Source organism: Salmo salar, chromosome 07 (assembly GCF_965601325.2).
Source record: "Salmo salar chromosome 07, fSalSal1, whole genome shotgun sequence".
Lineage (NCBI taxonomy): Eukaryota > Metazoa > Chordata > Actinopteri > Salmoniformes > Salmonidae > Salmo > Salmo salar.
The window spans coordinates 73,352,721-73,368,946 of NC_138297.1; positions in this window are offsets into that span (position 1 = coordinate 73,352,721).

A 16,226-nucleotide genomic window follows, 5' to 3' on the forward strand; every position below is an offset into this window, starting at 1 on the left:
TCATAAAAATATGACAGGGAATGAAGAACCATATAGATTCAGAGCGAAGCATACAGCTTTTTATCCAGTTTACCTTTAAAAAAGGTATTGTTGATATCAATGAATTCTAGTACATCAAGCCCACCATAAGCTCTATGGTTTGATATTACAGACTTATTAAGTTTGCGTCGTTTATTTTTCCATATAAAGTCTAGGAAAGTTTTGTTGATATCCTTGCTGGTTTGATCAGATAGGGATAGAGCATGGTAGACAAACCGTGACAGACCATCTGCTTTGGACAGTAAAACCCTTCCAATAATAGAGAGAGAAATTGAGATGTTGACGGACAATATGATTTTTCGCCATGTGCACCCCTAAATATTTCACATTACCTTTCACTGGAATATTCTCAACAGATTGGTAATTTGAGTTATTATGGGACAATATTTCGCATTTATTTAAGTTAAATTCCAGACCAGAAGCAGAAGATAATGATTTGATAATATTAAGTCCAATAGGAACTTGATTCTTGTCTTTTAGAAGCAGAGCTGTATCGTCTCCTAATTGAGATATTTGTATTTATTTTCCAAAAATTGAAATACCTTGTAATTCAAGGGTTGTTTAAAATGCTAATAAATAGTAATTCTACAACTAAACGGAATAAGAAAGCTGAAAAAGGGCAACCCTGGCGTACACTACGGTGAATATTAAATATTTTAGATGTTCTATTATGATTCATCTTAACACAATTAATATCGTTATAAAAACAGATCGATCACAGAGAAAAGCTAGTACCGAAACCAAACGTGTGCAACGAATGTATTAGGGACTTGTGTTCTATTGTATAAAATGCTTTACAAAAGTTGAGGAATATTATAATACTGTCGGAGTCAACTGAATCAGCGCGAACAATCAAGTCTAAAACTAAACTAACGTTACAGCTGATGTGGCGACATTTCATGAAACCAATTTGGGTTTCATTAATAAGGTGGTTTTTGGCCCATTTTAAGTCTATTAGCTTATGCTAAAATTATCAATTTATTATCTGTATTTAATAATCTAATAGGTCTCCAATTAGAACAACACATTTTTGGTGAGTGTCCCTTGGACTGTTTAAAGTGGAACTGACAGCGTTTTAACTACTTTGCAGTCAAAAAGATCAAATTCTCAGTTTATGCTCAGAAACCAGGTTTTACAAATAGGTTATATTTGACTCAACATTCCATGACACACATGAAGGCATTGTTTTTGGTCGGCCAAAACATATTGCTATCACATTGTAAATTACAGCTGCCCTGGTACATTGTTCCTGCCTCCATTCGATATATACTGTTTCACTTTCAACGACTCAATATTTTGGACAGAATTTGACGAATGTAACTAAGGCTGGGAATGTCAATACAATCAAACTAGTAAGGCCAAGGCCAGTGGTCACAAGTCAGTTAAAATGTGGCTGATAGGCTAGCGTATCTATTTATGTAGCAAGCTAAAACACAGAGACTGAACTTAGCTAGCTGCTAGGAGGATGTCATCGGAGGAGTGGGTGAGTGACTGAATTTTCCGGTGGCTACAGAGATGGGGATGCAGGTGTCATTTGGTTTGCTAGCAAGACATGTTCATCGTTTAGCTATTCTGAAATTGAACGACTGTTATCCAGTTAGCATATCTCTTGCGTTTTGCAAATTCACTCTTGACTATTGTTAAGGCTGCATGTGTTCGAATCTGATATAGGAACAAAGAGTCAATTATATTTTATACTAATGTCAATATTTATTCATCAGTTAATAAATGGTAAATGCAAATTCCGTATATACGGGTTCACTGTAACATCACGCAGGATGAAAACAGAGAAGTCCCAACACCCCAACATCCCCTTGACTTATACTCTAACAGAGATAGTTCCTGTTTGCGAACAGGCCTATTAGAGTAGAGGCTCAGCATGGTTTAAACTTACTGGCCTATCGCTGGTGTTGGCGCTAAAGCTAGTCCAGCCCCTTAGCGCTGTAGCTCCGTGGTCATCTTTGCAGAAGCAGGGTCTCGGGTTGGCGCTCTCGTTGTTTGCACTGAAGTTTCCTGTTATGTTCTTTCTCAGTGTATTTCCATTGTTCTTTCACACTCTTTAAGCTGTTGCATTTAACACAGTTTAGATCGCACCCCACTTCCCTCGCATGCTCATATCTATGCATAGCACAAGTTCTTCAGTTTATTATACTCCATTATACTTAATAGCTTAAAAGTATAGCTTAAAGCTTAGCGCCCCATTATGAAGGGCCAAATCTCACAATATCTACTTCGATTTCAGAGCACTCTCGCCAGAGCGCAAAATAACTGATGAATTCACCAATGCAACACCTGCTGAATAAGACTGGTGTCAGTAAATGTAGGCAATGAAAGTAAGTCAGTCACAAACATGCTAAATAACATGCAAACAGCCTAACAAGGGTGTTTGCATTCTGGGGTGAGTCAAATGGGCAGAGTGAGGTGTTCTCTCATTTGTGTAGCTAGCTAGCCAACTTTTATTTTTTATTTAACCTTTATTTAACTAGGCAAGTCAGTTAAGAACAAATTCTTCTTTACAAGGACGGCCTAGGAACAGTCTGTTAACCTCTATGGGCTACTCAACAGCCAGTTGAATCCTGTGGCACGTTATTCAAATACCTTAGATATGATATTACTTCAATTTTTCAAAAATATGACTATTTTACACCATTTGAAAGATAAGACTCTCGTTAATCTAACCACACTGTCCGATTTCAAAAAGGCTTTACAACGAAAGTAAAACATTAGATTATGTCAGCAGAGTACCGAGCCAGAAATAATCAGACACCCATTTTTCAAGCTAGCATATAATGTCACAAAAACCAAAACCACAGCTAAATGCAGCACTAACCTTTGATCTTCATCAGATGACAACCCTAGGACATTATGTTATACAATACATGCATGTTTTGTTCAATCAAGTTCATATTTATATCAAAAACCAGCTTTTTACATTAGCATGTGACTAGCATGTGACTAGCATTCCCACCGAACACTGCCGGTGAATTTACTAAATTACTCACGATAAACGTTCACAAAAAGCATAACAATTATTTTAAGAATTATAGATACAGAACTCCTCTATGCACTCGATATGTCCGATTTTAAAATAGCTTTTCGGTGAAAGCACATTTTGCAATATTCTCAGTAGATAGCCCGGCATCACAGGGCTAGCTATTTAGACACCTAGCAGGTTTAGCACTCATCAAAGTCAGATTTACTATAAGAAATATGTTATTACCTTTGTTGTCTTCGTCAGAATGCACTCCCAGGACTTCTACTTCAATAACAAATGTTGGTTTGGTTCAAAATAATCCATCGTTATATCCAAACAGCGGCGTTTTGTTCGTGCGTTCTAGACACTATCCTAAAGGGTAACTAAGGGTGACCAGCATTGCGCAATTCGTGACAAAAGAATTCTAAATATTACATTACCGTACTTCGAAGCATGTCAACCGCTGTTTAAAATCAATTTTTATGCAATTTTTCTCATAAAAAAGCGATAATATTCTGACCGGGAATCTGCGTTTAAATAAACAGACAAAAGAAAAGAAAGCATTCGGTCGACGCGGGCGCGCGCCTAAGCCCATAGTACTCTGAGTGGCCACTTGCCAAAAGCGATAAAGTGTTTCAGCCAGAGCCTGCCTCGATATCGTTCAACTTTTTCCCGGGCTCTGAGACCCTATGGAAGACGTAGGAAGTGTCACGTTATTGCACAGATCCTGAGTCTTCAATAAAAAGAGCCAAGATGAAACACTACTTCTCAGACAGGCCACTTCCTGCTTGAAATCTTCTCAGGTTTTGGCCTGCCATAGGAGTTCTGTTATACTCACAGACACCATTCAAACAGTTTTATAAACTTTAGGGTGTTTTCTATGCAAAGCCAATAATTATATGCATATTCTAGTTACTGGGCAGGAGTAGTAACCAGATTAAATCGGGTACGATTTTTATCCAGCTGTGTCAATACTGCCCCCTAGCCCTAACAGGTTTTAACTGCCTTGTTCAGGGGCAGATTTTTACCTTGTCAACAGATTTTTAACCTTGTCAGCTCAGGGACTTGATCCACCAACCTTTCGGTTACTGGCCCAACACTCTAACCACTAGGTTACCTGCCGCCCAACTTTAGCCAGTTAGCCTGGGTGCTTGGTTGGGACAAGCATGCATTGGCAGGCAAGCAGCAGAAGGACGAGGAGGCTACAATTCCCCGTTGCTTATCAGTGCAGGTTTGACGACCAACTCGCTGAAACAGTTTGAGAGGGTTTATCTAATGTTCCTCCATTAGATTTGAGATAATCTTGCTCTGACTAGCATTAGTTGTTGATCTTGTTGTCGATGTGCATATAGGAAAAGATAGCCTACCTTGTCATGATTGTTTGATCAACAGGACTATAAAAGTTCCCAAATGTAAGAGGACTCCCATGGTATTTACATATTTACAGAAATCCATTCAGGTGTATTTTGTGGCTTTTGGTGAATGTGTTCTATTGACCTAAAGTCGCTCTGTTGCTACTTCCTGTAAACACACAGTCCAGTTCATAGTGAATGATGACAGGCCCTACTTCCTGTAAACACACAGTCCAGTTCATAGTGAATGATGGCAGGCCCTACTGCCTGTAAACACAGTCCAGTTCATAGTGAATGATGACAGGCCTGTGTGCAAATGGCATGTTTGTATATAGTCCTACTGTAGTTCTGATTGGCTATGGTGCACCAGTCTGCATAGACTCTGGTCCTGGACAAGAAATATGGTTTATTTACTGCAGTGTCTAATAAATTGTCCAAACGCAAGTCCACTTTCCCACTCTATATTGCTATGGAATTTTCACAAATGACTTACTATACATAATTCCCAAACATTCTATGAATTTATGAAACCGTGAAAATTACCAAATCTAAGTGCTCTCTTGTCAGAAATTCCTGGGTTGTAAATGAACAGATTTTAATATGATTTCATGTTTCTAAAACGCAGTCAGTTCCACTTTAAACCCAGGAAGCAGCCTTTCAATTTGACATTCACCAGCTTTTCAAGCTTAATACTGTCAAAATATATTTGGGAATTAGCTACCAAAGAATGGAGTTTCTCTGAGCAACTATCGTCATTACTGCCGTCACGACCTTTATGTACTTCCAAATGAGGTCTGAATAAAAAGATGCAAGCAACTGAAAAAATGCCTTGTCTGGAAAGAATCTATATTACGTTCTGGGTAGAGCAGGTGGAATATTATTACATTCTGGGTAGAGCAGGTGGAATATTATTTCGTTCTGGGTAGAGCAGGTGGAATATTATTTCGTTCTGGGTAGAGCAGGCGGAATATTATTTCATTCTGGGTAGAGCAGGTGGAATATTATTTCATTCTGGGTAGAGCAGGTGGAATATTATTTCGTTCTGGGTAGGGCAGGTGGAATATTATTACGTTCTGGGTAGAGCAGGTGGAATATTATTACGTTCTGGGTAGGGCAGGTGGAATATTATTACGTTCTGGGTAGGGCAGGTGGAATATTACGCTCTGGGTAGAGCAGGTGGAATATTATTACGTTCTGGGTAGAGCAGGTGGAATATTATTACGTTCTGGGTAGAGCAGGTGGAATATTATTACGTTCTGGGTAGAGCAGGTGGAATATTATTACGTTCTGGGTAGACCTGGTGAATTAACTGATTAGATGTTATGTTCCTACACTGTTGTAGGTGATAAAACTGAGATCTTCTTTAATTACGAGATGCTCATGCCTCTGCTCTACCATTGGGAATCGTTGTCACAAAGGCGACAAGCTTAGGTCCAATATAAGCCAATAGAAACGATATCTGGCCATCCAGAAATACGACAATACAGATTTATTTCCCCATTGAAGCGAGCGTTTGGTTTTCGTGACGTTGTCAACTAACCCTAACTATTTGACCGATGTTTGCTGCTCCTCTTTCCTCTTGTATTTCAGCTAGCTATGGCCAGCCTGTCCAACTATGCTGTGCGTATGACACGTCTCAGCGCTCATATGTGATAAAGGAATTTATATGTTTAAAGATAATGACTAAAGTATTCCACCCTGAAACCATATAACTGTTGTGTAAATGTATGTGAGACTGTTTCTGCTTGGAACAGATTAGCACGTTGTGAAAAAAGTGCCCAAAGGTGGCAGGAACAAAAATATTTATTGATTATTATGTCCACGATAATACATTTAACCTGTTATGGCTAGGGGGCAGTATTTTCACGGCTGGATAAAAAACGTACCCGATTTAATCTGGTTACTACTCCTGCCCAGTAACTAGAATATGCATATAATTATTGGCTTTGGATAGAAAACACTCCAAAGTTTCTAAAACTGTTTGAATGGTGTCTGAGTATAACAGAACTCAAATGGCAGGTCAAAACCTGAGAGATTCCTTTACAGGAAGTGGCCTGTCTGACCATTTCTTGAACTTCTTTGCCATCTCTATCTTTTACAAAGGATCTCTGCTCTAACGTGACACTTCCTACGTCTTCCATGGGCGCTCAGAGCCCGGGGAAAACCTGAATGTCGTCATCCCAGCCCCAACGCCGCTATTCGGATATAACGATGGATTATTTTGGACCAAACCAACATTTGTTATTGAAGTAGCAGTCCTGGGAGTGCATTCTGACGAAGACAACAAAAGGTAATCAAACTTTTATAATAGTAAATCTGATTTTGGTGAAGGCTAAACTTGCCGGGTGTCTAAATAGCTAGCCCACGATGGCTGGGCTATGTACTTAGAATATTGCAAAATGTGCTTTCACCAAAAAGCTATTTTAAAATCGGACATATCGAGTGCATAGAGGAGTTCTGTATCTATAATTCTTAAAATAATTGTTATGCTTTTTGTGAACGTTTATCGTGAGTAATTTAGTAAATTGTTAGCAAATTCCCCGGAAGTTTGCGGGGGGTATGCTAGTTCTGAACGTCACATGCTAATGTAAAAAGTTGTTTTTTGATATAAATATGAACTTGATTGAACAAAACATGCATGTATTGTATAACATAATGTCCTAGGTGTGTCATCTGATGAAGATCATCAAAGGTTAGTGCTGCATTTAGCTGTCTTCTGGGTTTTTGTGACATTATATGCTAGCTTGAAAAATGGGTGTCTGATTATTTCTGGCTTGGTACTCTGCTGACATAATCTAATGTTTTGCTTTCGCTGTACAGCCTTTTTGAAATCGGACAGTGTGCTTAGATAAAGGAGAGTCTTGTCTTTAAAATGCTGTGAAATAGTCATATGTTTGAAAAATTGAAGTTTTTGTATTTTTGAGGAATTTGTAATTCGCGCCACGCCTATCATTGGATATTGGAGCAGGTGTTCCGCTAGCGGAACGTCTAGATGTAAGACATAACCCCAATGATAGGTTTCAGTCCGTGAATGTAGGACTTGTAAGATGTGTTGTTTTTGACTATGTCCCCCCCTGGTGTGCACTCAGAATGGTGTGTCGTAGGCTCAAAGGAGAGATGAGGAGATGCAGCCCTTGTACACTGAACAAAAATATAAACACAACATGTAAGGTGTTGGTTCCATGAGCTGAAATAAAAGATCCCAGAAATGTTCTATACGCACAAAAAGCTACCTCCGCCTTTGTGCAAGGAGGAGCAGGAGGAGCACTGCAAGAGCCCTGCAAAATGACCTCCAGCAGGCCACAAATGTGCACGTGTCTGCTCAAACGGTCAGAAACAGACTCCATGAGGGTGGTATGAGGGCCCGACGTCCACAGGTGGGGGTTGTGCTTACAGCCCAACACCGTGCAGGACGTTTGGCATTTGCCAGAGAACACCAAGATTGGCAAATTCGCCACTGGCGCCCTGTGCTCTTCACCGATGAAAGCAGGTTCACACTGAGCACGTGACAGATGTGACAGAGTCTGGAGACGCCGTGGAGAACTTTCTGCTGCCTGCAACATCCTCCAGCATGACCTGTTTGGCGGTGGGTCAGTCATGGTGTGGGGTGGCATTTTTTGGGGGGCCGCACAGCCCTCCATGTGCTCGCCAGAGGTAGCCTGACTGCCATTAGGTACCGAGATGAGATCCTCAGACCCCTTGTGAGACCATATGCTGGTGTGGTTGGCCCTGGGTTCCTCCTAATGCAAGACAATGCTAGACTTCATGTGGCTGGAGTGTGTCAGCAGTTCCTGCAAGAGGAAGGCATTGATGCTATGGACTGGCCCGCCCGTTCCCCAGACCAGAATCCAATTGAGCACATCTGGGACATCATGTCTCGCTCCATCCACCAACGCCACGTTGCACCACAGACTGTCCAGGAGTTGGCGGATGCTTTAGTCCAGGTCTGGGAGGAGATCCCTCAGGAGACCATCCGCCACCTCATCAGGAGCATGCCCAGGCGTTGTAGGGAGGTCATACAGGCACGTGGAGGCCACACACACTACTGAGCCTCATTTTGACTTGTTTTAAGGACATTACATCAAAGTTGGATCAGCCTGTAGTGTGGTTTTCCACTTTAATTTTGAGTGTGACTCCAAATCCAGACCTCCATGGGTTGATAAATTGGATTTCCATTGATTATTTTTGTGTGATTTTGTTGTCAGCACATTCAACTATGTAAAGAAAAAAGTATTTAATAAGATTATTTCATTCATTCAGATCTAGGATGTTATTTTAGTGTTCCCTTTATTTTTTTGAACAGTATACTTCCCAAATGCACTGTACTGCTCTGTTCTGTGCTAGCTCTGGTCCTGGGCAAAGCTAGCTAGGTTTGGCTCACACTAGCTCTGGTCCTGGGCATAGCTAGCTGGGTCTGGCTCACACTAGCTCTGGTCCTGTGCATCGCTATCTAGGTTTGGCTCACACTAGCTCTGGTCCCGGGCGTAGCTAGCTGGGTCTGGCTCGCACTAGCTCTGGTCCTGGGTGTAGCTAGCTAGGTCTGGCTCACACTAGCTCTGGTCTGCGCTATAAATTATAAGTTCATAAATGTGCATAAATCAGCATATATTACCTACCAACAATAATTGTAACTCTTGAACTGTTCAAGTTAGATACACTAAAACAACGTTCACAGGTTCAGGCTATCCTAACTTTAAATTCTTTAAAACTTGTATCAAACATAACTATATACATTACCAATCAAGTTTGGACACACCTACTCAAATCAAATCAAAACCTAGGAAGAAACCAAGAGAGGAACCAGGCTATGAGGGGTGGCCAGTCTTCTTCTGGCTGTATGAATGAATGTATACTCATTCAAGGGTTTTCCCTTGTCAAGAGTGAGCAAAGCTGTCATCAAGGCAAACTACTGGTGGCTAAGGTGGCTACTTTGAAGAATCTCAAATATAAAATCTATTTGTTTAATTACTACATGATTCCATATGTGTTATTTCATAGTTTTGATGACTTCACTATTATTCAACAAAGAAGATAATAGTAAAAATAAAAAATGTACCTGGAATGAGTAGGTCTGTCCAAATGGTTTGATTGGTACTGTATATGTGCATACATTTCCATGAAATAACTCACCAGCAGGAAGTCTTAAACTGTTCAAGCTAGAAACACCGAAACAGCTTTCATATGTTCCGGCTATTTTAACTTTTCATCTACCTACTTTTTCAACTATAGCCAGTCACCAGAATTACTACTGCAGACACTAATACTACTATAATGTTAATCTACCTACCTTTTCAACTATAACCAGTCACCAGCATTAATACTGCAGACACAAAACCAAACATACTTAAAACTGCTTCGCTTTAAATAGTTATTTAAAACATTTTAAAAACTTCTACCATTACCACAAAATACTTTTAGAGTTAAAGCAAGTCTCATAAATTGTACCTCATGTACATTTTACCATCTATTTATTATTATTATTATTATTACTGCTGTTGAACAAATGTCCAAAAGGTTTTTGTCTTTGAGAAGTTAGGAGGGATGTGATGTTCATGTTAAATGGGTGTCTGCCCCCTTTAAGAGCCCCTGAGACTGGGATAAGGGAGAGATGACCAGATAGAGAAACCTGTATTTGCAAACAAAGGACAGAATGTACATTTGATATCTGACTTTTTAACTTACAACAAATAACTTTAACTAGGACCTAAGTTCTCGCCAAGGATTTACTTACTGGTGAAAGAGTTATTTAATATTACACTTGTTGCCAATCCATGGGAGCATCTGCTAAATGACTACATTGTAATGTAAATTTAGTGCTATGTATATTATGTAGGTTATGTATTTGTTGTGTTGTTTCCTGTTTGGTCCCCGAGAAGAGTAGATCATTAGGAATCCTAATTAATGCTAAATATGAGGCCTTATTTGACCTTATTTGGTCATATTTGACATTATTTGACTCTACTTTCTTATTTGGATGGATACTACATGTACAACTGGTTAGGGTTGGTTGGTAAAGGACTCTATTTTCAGGTTATTTCTGGTTTGGGTGTGGGTTACCGTGGTGATGTGTGTATATGTCCATGGAGGTACAGTTCAAAGGACTGAGGCTCCTCCTCCTCATTTGACTAGGCGTGCTGATTAGATCCACTAGTTTCATTTGAGATATCTTCATTTGATTGGACATTGCTTCTAGTGTAGCATAAGCTAAATATTTGCTGTCACTATTGGAGGAACAATGCGTTTCAGTTCAAATGTAAAGCAGTTTGTTCTCCTTATCATTGTTGGAATCTTCTTCCTTCTGGGGTATGTGTTTTTCTATATTTTATGTAATTACTATGCATGTGCTATGTGTGTATGTAAATGGTGTTATTTTGGAACAGCTAAATCTGTACTAAATAAATTGAAGTTGAATTAAAGTGATGTTATAGTACAATTTCATGTCAACTAAGTGTACTGAGTAAAGTATACTGACCCACCTAAAAGTGTTTGTAATACCCACCTTATCTACCCACCTTAAACTGTACTTGAAAGATTTTATTTGAGTGTTCTCTATATACAGTCGGTGAATTTGTAGTGGCACTGAAAGATAATTGCAAATAGTAATGTTGCTAGCATATCCCATGTATACTAAAGGTGCACTTTATCTAGCTTTGGTGTACTATGTCAGTATACTTTTCATGGTTGTATTTTTATATACTATGCATGTATTTAATGTTACTTAAATGGTGTTACTTTGGGACACCTACATTTAAAGTAGAATTCAAGTAGTGTTTTTGTACTATTTCATGTCAACTAAGTGTACTTTGCGTGCTAATTTGTCCCACCTTAAAGTATACTTGCAATACCCACCTCATAGAGGATCTGAACCAGAAAAACAACTTCACTGGTTGAAATCATCCTGTGGCATCAATATTAGTCAAACATTGATTCAAGGGCCAAAGTTGACTACAAAGTGTAAATAGCATAATTCTGGTCTTAATAAAGATAGTATCTTCCAAAGATTTGCAATATTTAGGGAAAACTATGATGTTCCTAAATCCTTGCATAATGTCAGTCTCTGTAATAGCGTGTGGTTTCATAGCGTAGTGGGCTGAAATGTTTTCATGACAGACTTGAACTGATTCTCTCCTCTCTCCCCAAAGGTATATGGTCTTCAACCACTTCAATGAAAGGCAAAACATGTAAGCTTAAGTTTCTGTTAATTTATTACACCCTAATGAAGCTATAATGTGATATGGATTTTCTGATTGATTCTTATTCACAGGGTTTGGTTTGACACTTCCAAAATACATATCCCAGTTGATGAGGACCAGAGGAACACCAGGTTAGTTGATGTCTGTGCCTCGATCTAGGTTGGGCAAAATTAAAAATGTCGGTGTTCGCTTTAGCAATCTCACTAGTATAAAGACCTCCTCCATTCCTGCCATTATTGAAAGAGATTGTGATACCTCACATCTCAAAATTGGGTTACTTAATGTTAGATCCCTCACTTCCAAGGCAGTTATAGTCAATGAACTAATCACTGATCATAATCTTGATGTGATTGGCCTGACTGAAACATGGCTTAAGCCTGATGAATTTACTGTGTTAAATGAGGCCTCACCCCCTGGTTACACTAGTGACCATACCCCCCGTGCATCCGGCAAAGGCGGAGGTGTTGCTAACATTTACGATAGCAAATTTCAATTTACCAAAAAAAAAACAATGACGTTTTCATCTTTTGAGCTTCTAGTCATGAAATCTATGCAGCCTACTCACTCACTTTTTATAGCTACTGTTTACAGGCCTCCTGGGCCATATGCAGTGTTCCTCACTGAGTTCCCTGAATTCCTATCAGATCTTGTAGTCACAGCAGATAATATTCAAATTTTTGGTGACTTTAACATTCACATGGAAAAGTCCACAGACCCACTCCAAAAGGCTTTCGGAGCCATCATCGACTCAGTGGGTTTTGTCCAACATGTCTCTGGACCTACTCACTGCCACAGTCATACTCTGGACCTAGTTTTGTCCCATGGAATAAATGTTGTGGATCTTAATGTTTTTCCTCATAATCCTGGACTATCGGACCACCATTTTATTGCGTTTGCAATCGCAACAAATAATCTGCTCAGACCCCAACCAAGGAGCATTAAAAGTCATGCTATAAATTCTCAGACTGCCTACCCAAGGACGTCAGAGGACAAAAATCAGTTAACCACCTAACTGAGGAACTCAATTTAACCTTGCGCAATACCCTAGATGCAGTTGCACCCCTAAACTAAAAACATCTGTCATAAGAAACTAGCTCCCTGGTATACAGAAAATACACGAGCTCTGAAGCAAGCTTCCAGAAAATTGGAACGGAAATGGCGCCACACCAAACTGGAAGTCTTCCGACTAGCTTGGAAAGACAGTACCGTGCAGTATCGAAGAGCCCTCACTGCTGCTCGATCATCCTATTTTTCCAACTTAATTGAGGAAAATAAGAACAATCCGAAATTTCTTTTTGATACTGTCGCAAAGCTAACTAAAAAGCAGCCTTCGCAAATGGAGGATGGCTTTCACTTCAGCAGTAATACATTTATGAACTTCTTTGAGGAAAAGATCATGATCATTAGAAAGCAAATTACAGACTCCTCTTTAAATCTGGGTATTCCTCCAAAGCTCCATTGTCCTGAGTCTACACAACTCTGCCAGGACCTAGGATCAAGGGAGATACTAAAGTGTTTTAGTGCTATATCTCTTGACACAATGATGAAAATAATCATGGCCTCCAAACCCTCAAGCTGCATACTGGACCCAATTCCAACTAAACTACTGAAAAAGCTGCTTCCTGTGCTTGGCCCTCCTATGTTGAACATAATAAACGGCTCTCTATCCACCGGATGTGTACCAAGCTCACTAAAAGTGGCAGTAATAAAGCCTCTCTTGAAAAAGCCGAATCTTGATCCATAAATTATAAAAAACTATCGGCCTATATCGAATCTTCCATTCCTCTCAATTTTTTTTGAAAAAGCTGTTGCACAGCAACTCACTGCCTTCCTGAAGACAAACAATGTATACGAAACGCTTCAGTCTGGTTTTAGACCCCATCATAGCACTGAGACTGCACTTGTGAAGGTGGTAAATTACCTTTTAATGACGTCAGACCGAGGCTCTGCATCTGTCCTCGTGCTCCTAGATCTTAGTGCCGCTTTTGATACCATCGATCACCACATTCTTTTGGAGAGATTGGAAACCCAAATTGGTCTACATGGACAAGTTCTGGCCTGGTTTAGATCTTATCTGTCGGAAAGATATCAGTTTGTCTCTGTGAATGGTTTGTCCTCTGACAAATCAATTGTAAATTTCGGTGTTCCTCAAGGTTCCGTTTTAGGACCACTATTATTTTCACTATATATTTTACCTCGTGGGGATGTCATTCGAAAACATAATGTTAAATTTCACTGCTATGCGGACGACACACAGCTGTACATTTCAATGAAACATGGTGAAGCCCCAAAATTGCCCTCGCTAGAAGCCTGTGTTTCAGACATAAAGAAGTGGATGGCTGCAAACTTTCTACTTTTAAACTCGGACAAAACAGAGATGCTTGTTCTAGGTCCCAAGAAACAAAGAGATCTTCTGTTGAATCTGACAATTAATCTGGATGGTTGTACAGTCGTCTCAAATAAAACTGTGAAGGACCTCGGCGTTACTCTGGACCCTGATCTCTCTTTTGAAGAACATATCAAGACTGTTTCAAGGACAGCTTTTTTCCATCTACGTAACATTGCAAAAATCAGAAACTTTCTGTCCAAAAATGACACAGAAAAATGTATCCATGCTTTTGTTACTTCTAGGCTGGACTACTGCAATGCTCTACTTTCCGGCTACCCGGATAAAGCACTAAATAAACTTCAGTTAGTGCTAAATACGGCTGCTAGAATCCTGACTAGAACCAAAAAATTTGATCATATTACTCCAGTGCTAGCCTCCCTACACTGGCTTCCTGTTAAGGCAAGGGCTGATTTCAAGGTTTTACTGCTAACCTACAAAGCATTACATGGGCTTGCTCCTACCTATCTTTCCAATTTGGTCCTGCCGTACATACCTACACGTACGCTACGGTCACAAGACGCAGGCCTCCTAATTGTCCCTAGAATTTCTAAGCAAACGGCTGGAGGTAGGGCTTTCTCCTATAGAGCTCCATTTTTATGGAATGGTCTGCCTACCAATGTGAGAGACGCAGACTCAGTCTCAACCTTTAAGTCTTTACTGAAGACTTATCTCTTCAGTAGGTCCTATGATTAAGTATAGTCTGGCCCAGGAGTGTGAAGGTGAACGGAAAGGCTGGAGCAACGAACCGCCCTTGCTGTCTCTGCCTTGCCGGTTCCCCTCTTTCCACTGGGATTCTCTGCCTCTAACCCTTTTACAGGGGCTGAGTCACTGGCTTACTGGTGTTCTTCCATGCCGTCCATGGGAGGGGTGCGTCACTTGAGTGGGTGTAGTCACTGACGTGGTCTTCCTGTCTTGGGTTGTGCCATGGCGGAGATCGTTGTGGGCTATACTCGGCCTTGTCTTAGGACGGTAAGTTGGTGGTTGGAGACATCCCTCTAGTGGTGTGGGGGCTGTGCTTTGGCAAAGTGGGTGGGGTTATATCCTGCCTGTTTGGCCCTGTCCGGGGGTATCATCGGATGGGGCCACAGTGTCTTCTGATCCCTCCTGTCTCAGCCTCCAGTATTTATGCTGCAGTAGTTTATGTGTCGGGGGGCTAGGGTCAGTCTGTTACATCTGGAGTATTTCTCTTGTCTTATCCGGTGTCCTGAGTGAATTTAAATATGCTCTCTCTAATTCTATCTTTCTCTCTTTCTGTCTTTCTCTCAGAGGACCTGAGCCCTAGGACCATGCCTCAGGACTACCTGGTATGATGACTCCTTGCTGTCCCCAGTCCACCTGGCTGTGCTGCTGCTCCAGTTTCAACTGTTCTGCCTGCGGCTATGGAACCCTGACCCGTTCACCGGACGTGCTTGTTGCACCCTCGACAACTACTATGATTATTATTATTTGACCATGCTGGTCATTTATGAACATTTTAACGTCTTGACCATGTTCTGTTATAATATCCACCCTGCACAGCCAGAAGAGGACTGGCCACCCCTCATAGCCTGGTTCCTCTCTAGGTTTCTTCCTAGGTTTTTGGCCTTTCTAGGGAGTTTTTCCTAGGGAGTTTTTCCTAGCCACCGTGCTTCTTTCACATGCTTTGCTTGCTGTTTGGGGTTTTAGGCTGGGTTTCTGTACAGCACTTGGAGATATCAGCTGATGTACGAAGGGCTATATAAATAAATTTGATTTGATATAAACTGAGAAATTCTCGCAACAAGTCATGGTACTTGATACTTTTAATAAACACTCCTTTCTATTTCCTTAATGTTACCCGTTAGATCATTTTCAGAGATGACATCACTTCTATGGGCTAGGTGGGACGGTAGCGTCCCACTTGCGGGACACAGCCAGTGAAATATCAGGGCGGCAAATTGAAAAACAACAAAATGTAATAATTCAGCTTTCTCAAACATACGACTATTTTAAACCATTTTAAAGATACACGTCTCCTTGATGTAACCACATTGTCCGATTTCAAAAAGGCTTTACAGCGAAAGCAAAACATTAGATTATGTTAGGAGAGTACATAGACAAAAATAATCACAGCCATTTTCCAAGCAAGGACATGTGTCAATAAAACCCAAAACACAGTGAAATGAAGCACTAACCTTTGACGATCCTCATCAGATGACACTCCTAGGACATTATGTTACACAATACATGTATGTTTTGTTCCATAAAGTTCATATTTATATAAAAAAACAGCATTTTGCATTGGCGCGTGACATTCAGAA